This window comes from Hemitrygon akajei, unplaced genomic scaffold (assembly GCF_048418815.1).
Source record: "Hemitrygon akajei unplaced genomic scaffold, sHemAka1.3 Scf000261, whole genome shotgun sequence".
NCBI classification, from domain to species: domain Eukaryota; kingdom Metazoa; phylum Chordata; class Chondrichthyes; order Myliobatiformes; family Dasyatidae; genus Hemitrygon; species Hemitrygon akajei.
In genome coordinates this window covers 81939-89229 of record NW_027332140.1, presented here as the reverse complement: position 1 = coordinate 89229, position 7291 = coordinate 81939, and the positions used below count along the sequence as shown (strand labels likewise).

Below are 7291 nucleotides of genomic sequence, written 5' to 3'. Positions count from 1 at the left end.
TTAAATAGGGTGGTATTTCTTTTAACAGCTAGCTAGTATTGTATGTAGTTTTGCTACAATAAGTGTATGGGACTTTGGAAAAGATGTTGAATTTCCCCATGGGGATGAATAAAGTATCTATCTATCTATCTAAATCACTGTCGATAAGAGCTTTGATCTCATCTGGATTTGATCGAGTTCATCTGCACTCTCACACAAAATATGTCGCAAGCCTGTTGCAGGTTATGAAGGATTTTCTCACTAGAGCTTTTGCACACCCTCCGTATGTGATTTGCTTGCTAAATGATACTTTACAAAGACAGATTTCCAAATATCACTCCACTTCTTCCCACTTGTAAATTTTCCAACTGTAATCGCCACAATACTGTAACACCAGTTTCTGTATTGTACATAAATATTTCCCCTGAACCCTCCCCCAAGTGACAGATGGTGTTGAACTCAGTGTGGCAATGCCATTGAACATAAACGGAAGGGCAGTAGTCTTTCTGTCTCATTGGAGTCTGGCACATTTGTGATGTGAAAGCTATTAGTTACCCAGGACAAAGGTGTTTGATATCATTATGTGCCCAGAGAGAATGGGACAAAACATGTTCTCACCGGTAGAAAAGTGCAGACCGAGAGGCGGTAGCTCAAGCAACACACACAAAATGCTGGAGGAATTCAGCAGGCCAGGCAGCATCTATGGAAAAGAGTACTAATGCTGAGTTCCAGCATCTGCACATTTTCTCTTGTCTACGATTGGAGAAAGAACAAAGGTGATTTTCTCAACTGGTGATGTAAAAGATGTTTTTTTCCCTTTCTCCGAGTTCCTAATCCTTGCATTTAGATAGCTGGAGATCCATCGGTTCCCATTCCCTCATCAGCCGGAAGCTCCCCGGGGCCCGCGTACGGATCGTGGGACTGAGAGAGAGGGAACCGAGCAGGACTGTCCCAGGATTGCGGACTATGAGGTCCAGAGTTCACAGAAAATGTCCCTCAGTCGGTGTTTAAGATAGTAGCCCGGAAAATCATTCTTACCTTTACCGATCATCCGGAGGTCCTTTGTGTACGGTTGTGACCCTCCACAGGAAAAGGAGGAGGAGTCCATGGAGGAGGGGAGAGCCGAGGGGGAGGAAGGCTGGAGCGTTGTGGGCAAACGAAAGAATGCCCAAAAAGCTCCGGCCAAACGACAGAGGGCGGAACGGAAGGAGCTCGTGAAGAGAAAGGCAGGGGACCACGCAGCCTCCGGTAACCTGTCCACGTCAGACGAGGAAGGAGTTGGGGGAGGCCAGCAGCAGCCCCAGAAGACAAAGCAGCGGGCAAAGCCAACGGAGAGGAGGAGAGAGAGGGTGGGGAAAGTCTGCTGGCCACCCCCGAAGAACAAGCACAGGAGGCGGAGACCACCAGAGACCCCCAGCTCCGGGAACCCGGGAGCGGAGCCACGTATGGAGCCTCGCAGCCTGAAGGGGCAGCAGGCCTGGGAGACACCAAGTCCCCAGGCACAGAACAGGAACTGCCACACCCAGGGGAGGATGACCTGCAGTTCCTGAGCACACAGAAGGTGAAGGACTTCACAAAGGCCGTGGGCATGAAGGCTCAGGACTGCGAAGGTAAGGACAGTGTGCTTCTGAAATAAAGAACCGGTAAAGGCCGACGTGACCTTCCTCCAGGAGTGCGGACTGCCACACCTCCGTAACTACCGGAGGTGGTCGCGTTGGTGGACCCGGGGTTTGTCGGTGTGGTCGGGGACGGTCTGGTAGCAGACGTCAAATACCGGGACACTCCGCTCCGGCTCCCACCGCTGCTGGTGACGTCCCGGCTGGACCATCCGGCAGCGCCGACGGCAGGCTGGACAGTACCTCTATCACGCAGATCTTAGACGACGGCAAGCGGGAGTGTCTGGAGCAGCCACTGACCCTGGACGAGCTGTCTGGCTCCGTCCATTCCTCTGAGTCGGGTAAGACTTCCGGAAGCGACGGCTTACCGGACGAGTTGTACTCGGCTCTGTGGAACCGGATGGGCCCCGACCTGCTGGAAGTGTACAACGCTACGCTCCTGGCAGGCAGCATGTCCGAATCCATGAGGAAGGGCATCATCACCCTCATCTACAAGCATAAGGGGGAGAGGGAAGACATTGGGAATTGGAGGCCCATCTCACTCCTGAATGTGGACTACAAGATCCTGTCCAAGGCTATCGCCAACATGGTCAAGTCTGCACTGGAGCTGGTGATCCACCAGGACCAAACCTGTGCTGTACCGGGCAGGAAGATCTCAGACAGCCTCGCGCTGCTGAGGGACACCATCGCCTACGTGCAGGACGGGGGGGGGGGGTGGACGCCTGTCTGGTCGCCTTGGACCAGGAGAAAGCCTTCGACAGGGTATCGCACACGTACATGGCGGATGTACTCTCCAAAATGGGATTTGGGGCGGGAATCCGGAATTGGATCAAACTGCTCTAAACGGACATCTGTAGCGCAGTCCAGGTCAACGGGTGGGAAACAGACAGCTTCCCCATCAGGTCTGGAGTCAGGCAGGGCTGCCCTCTCTCCCCTGTCGTGTGCTGCATAGAACGCTTTGCCGAAGCCATCAGGAGGGATGAGGGCATAAGAGGGGTGACGCTGCCAGGCAGCGGAGGGGCACAAGTCAAAACCTCCCTGCACATGGACGACGTCACCGTCTTCTGCTCCGATCCGAGGTCAGTTCGCAGGCTGATCAGCGAACAGTTTGAGCTGGCGTCGGGGGCCAAGGTCAACCGCACGAAGGACGAATCCATGCTCTTCGGCAACTGACCCGACCGATCCAGTGTCCGCTTCGCCATCCGGTCTGATCACGTGAAGGTGCTGGGGATCTGGTTCGGAGGTGCTGAGGCGTGCAGGAAGAACTGGCAGGAGCGGACTGCCAAGGTGAAACAGAAACTGGGACTGTGCTGAGGACGCTCCCTTTCGATAACGGGCAAGAACCTGGTCATCAGGTGTGAGGTGCTCTCAGGGCTGCTGCACTTGGCGCAGGTGTGGCCAGTGCCCCGCTCCTGCAGCTTGGAAATCACCAGAACCGTCTTCAGATTCGTCTGGGGATCGAGGATGGAGTGAGTCAGACGGGCAGTCATGCACAAGTTCCTGGACAATGGGGGCAAGAACGTTTCCAATGTCGCCCTCACCCTGATGGCCAGTTTCGTGTGTGGATGCATCAGGTTGTGTGTGGATCCCAGGTACGTGGGCACCAAGTACCGCATTGTGCCGATGTTCTACCTGTCCCCCTGGCTACGAAGGATGGGTCTGGTCCCTTTCCCGCGCAACACCCAGTCAGCTGGTCGTTGCCGCCATGTCTGTCCTTCGTAGAAAAGTTTTTCCAGGTCAACGCCTTTGACCACAGGGCCATCAGGCAGTGGTCAGCACGTAATGTCCTGCAGGCACTGCAGGAGAAGGACATGATGGACACAGTGGGGTGGTTCCCTGAGCAGACCATCCAGTTCATTTGGCAAAATGTCTCATAGCCAGACCTCACCAACAGGCAGCAAGACCTCGCCTGGCTGGCCGTGAGAGGGGCATTCCCAGTCTGATCCCTCCTGTACACCCGGGACGTCGCCTCCACAAACTGCTGCCCACGGGAGGACTGCAGTGAGGAGGAGTCGGTGACCCACCTCTTTGCACACTGAGGGTTTGTGGAGAAGGGTGGAAGGGACGGTGTCGAGATTCATCCCCAGCAGCTGCGTGACAGAGGACTCTCTGATCTACGGGCTGTTCCCGGGGACGCACAAGGAGACCAACATCCGGTGCTGCTGGTAGATCATCAACTCGGTGAAGGTCCAGAAACTTGATGGTCTTCCAGCACACGGAGATGACCGTGGGGGAATGCTGCTGACTGGCACCTTCTCGGTTGCAGGAGTATGTGCTGAGGGACGCGCTGATACTTGGTGCAGTCACCGCAAGGGCCCAGTGGGGAAGGACCAGGGTTTAGGGTTCTTCTCCAGCAGGAGTGTGTGGGATTGGGTGGTGGGGAGTTCACCCCTCAACAATGGTGTGTAAAGATGAACCAACAGAGTGCCACATGAGTGGCTGAAAGTGTGGAAATGCATAGAAACATCTGTAAAGGGCAGAGTCATCAAATGGTTTGTTGTAAATAATTTTATTTTTGAATACAGTATATCTTGATTTAAAAAAAATCTCACGCCACAGAACAGGAGAGGGCGAAATGGACAGCACAGAGGAAGGCAAATTCACTCTCTGACGCTGTGAGTGTGTGATGGGACGGTGTGGAGGGAGATTTTCTCCTCGTCTCACCCCGGGAGTGTGTGATGGGACAGCGTGGAGGGAGATTCACTCTGTGTCTGACCCTGGGATTGTGTGATGGGACAGTGTGGAGGGAGATTCACTCTGTGTCTGACCCCGGGTGTGTGTGTGATGGGACGGTGTGGAGGGAGCTTCACTCTGTGTCTGACCCCGGGAGTGTGTGATGGGACAGTGTGGAGGGAGATTCACTCTGTGTCTGACCCTGGGATTGTGTGATGGGACAGTGTGGAGGGAGATTCACTCTGTGTCTGACCCCGGGAGTGTGTGATGGGACAGTGTGGAGGGAGCTTCACACCGTGTCTGACCACGGGAGTGTGTGATGGGACAATGTGGAGAGACTTCACTCTGCCTTTAACGCTGGTATTTCATCCCCCATCCGTACTTGTACTTGGGACTTCATGGACACACCTCTATTATAGTCGATTTTATCTGATGCGGGGCAGTTAGCCACGATGTGGGTTGGGTGGAGATGAGATCCTGGGCACCCAGACTCTGCCAGTCCGACCTCCCTCAGCCTGGAGCTGAGACGCTACTGTGTCAGTGTGAGGAGCTCCGACCCACTGTTGCAGTGCACAGGGTGCGGGGGGCAGCAGAAACCTCAAATAAAACTCGAGTCCGGCACCAGGACAGGAAGTTACAGCGGTTTATTGATTTCATCATGACAAATGTAAATTAAACAACGTGTGAGCTGCTGACGTGCGGGAATAAATAAGCTGCTCCCGACTCACTCACAGTCACACACAATTAACTGACCGGCGACAAGGAGTGACCGGTTGAATAATCAGTCCCGTTTCTCACCGTCACTCTGCATCGGGGAACCGATGATTATAAAATCACAATTCAGGGCCGTGTCCGGGATCGCTGCAGATCCAGGGTCACTGCCGAGGGATTTGTCCATTTAACATCATTATATCGGCCAGACTGCCGAATGCACTGTCCTCAGCAAAGGGAGCAAAAAGATTCTCACCTTGGATAATCCCACCCCGGGACACCGCTGTCCCAGACTGAGCCCTGGACCCCGGGCTCTTCTGGTCTTTGTACTTCCTGGGGCAGTCTCGAACCCACACAGGTGGCAGCTGGACAACAGGCGGAAATAGGTCACTGCGGAATGGCTTCCGATGTCACCGAGCCCGATACTGGAGCCGGTTCCGTTAAAACCATTGGGAACTAAATCCGGCGCGCGGCCATTAAAGGTAATGGCGGGCGTTAAAGGGGAGGGTGGAGAATCGGGCAAAATGCCACTATTCCACGGACAGGGATGTTCACACATTCAGATGTTCACAGATCACTCTCAGTCCGGGTCTGACTCCCTGCAGACATCTCAGTTCCTTACCCCCGATCTCACTGAACTGATTCGACCCCAGGCTGAAACAGTTGGGAGAATAAAGATGAAATAAACAGATTACACAACAGTGTCAGTAACAGGGGACTGGGGTTAATGTTTTAACAACTCTCACAGACAAATATCACCAGAAAACCCGTAGATCTGCTGATATTTTATCACATTAAACATTAACACAAACACTCACCAGATCCACTCCAGACTCGGGAGGGTCAGTATGAGGCGGCAGATAGCGGGGACAGATCGGTCTGTCAGCGAGTTGTATCCCAGGTTCAGCACCGTCAGTGATGGGTTTGTACTGAGAGCGGAGACGAGATCCTCGGCACCAGAATCTGTGAGACCGACATTGTCCAGCCTGGAGATGAGTGAGAGTGAGGGTGAAGGAGACAGAGAGACAGGAGATGGTACAAATCCCCAGTGTTTATCAGTAACACAATTACTGATCACATTAATGTTCAGTGTCAGACACCCAGTGACGGTAAACACAATCTCCCACAGTCTGGTACTTACCACAGTTTCTGTATTTTACACTCCGGGTTCCTCAGAGCCGCAGACACCAGTTTCACTCCTGAATCGCCCAGGTGATTATCACTCAGGTTCAGCTCCGTCAGTGATGGGTTTGCACTGAGAGCGGAGGCGAGATTTTCGGTACCAGAATCTGTGAGACTGACATGGGTCAGCCTGGAGATGAGAGAGAGTGAGAGTGAAGGACACAGAGAGACAGGAGACGGTATAAATCCCCAGTGTTTATCAGTTACACCATTACTGATTTTTTTCTTCAGCACGACTGTGCAAGTCAGCCAGTGAGAACAGCAGAAAGAGTTTAAAAGGAAGACAGATTTACAAAGTGAGCGTCAGAGGAGCGGGAGACAGTGTAGGAAGGCTTTGGCTCAACGGGGCTTCGGCGATAAAGGGTCGAGGCGAGGTAGGTTATCTGTTTACAATACAGACAGGGAGTATGTGTGTGAGGCTGGTTTTCTGTGCTCGGTGTCAGATGTGGGAGATCCTGGAGACTCCCAGCCTCCTGGACGGCAACATCTGCACCCGGTGTGTCGACCTGCAGCTCCTTAGGGACCGAGTTAGGGAACTGGAGATGCAGCTCGATGACCTTCGTCTGGTCAGGGAGAGCGAGGAGGTGATAGAGAGGAGTTACAGGCAGGTGGTCACACCGGGGCCACGGGAGACTGAAGAAGTGGGTCACAGTCAGGTGAGTGAAGGGCATGAAGCAGGTACTAGAGAGTACCCCTGAGGCTGTCCCCCTTGACAATAAGTGCTCCTGTTTGAGTACTGCTGAAGGGGGGGACGGCCTCCCTGGAGGAAGAGGATGGCAGCAGTGATAGGGGACTCTATAGTTAGGGGTTCAGATAGGTGATTCTGTGAACGCAGGAAAGAAACGCGAATAGTAGTTTGCCTCCCAGGTGCCAGAGTCTGGGATGTTTCAGATCGCGTCCAAGATATCCTGGAGTGGGAGGGAGAACAGCCAGAGGTCGTGGTACATATTGGTAAAGAAAAAGGGAAGAATTTCTGAAAACAGACTACAGGGTGTTAGGAAGTAAATTGAGAAGCAGGACCGTAAAGGTAGTAATCTTGGGATTACTGCCTGTGCCATGTGACAGTGACAGTAGTAATGGAATGAGGTGGAGGATAAATGCGTGGCTGAGGGATTGGAGCTGGAGGCAGG

The 7291-nt window shown here is 53.4% G+C and overlaps 1 long non-coding RNA gene across 1 annotated transcript; it reads right to left on the bottom strand.

The window, feature by feature from the left end:
- Window positions 1-4897: 4897 nt before the first annotated feature.
- On the bottom strand, window positions 4898-6286 carry LOC140724498 (uncharacterized). Its single transcript, XR_012098145.1, has 3 exons — window positions 6121-6286; window positions 5798-5965; window positions 4898-5633 (listed from the first exon to the last, which is right to left on the bottom strand). It is a non-coding gene; the product is annotated as an uncharacterized lncRNA (long non-coding RNA).
- Window positions 6287-7291: the final 1005 nt, after the last annotated feature.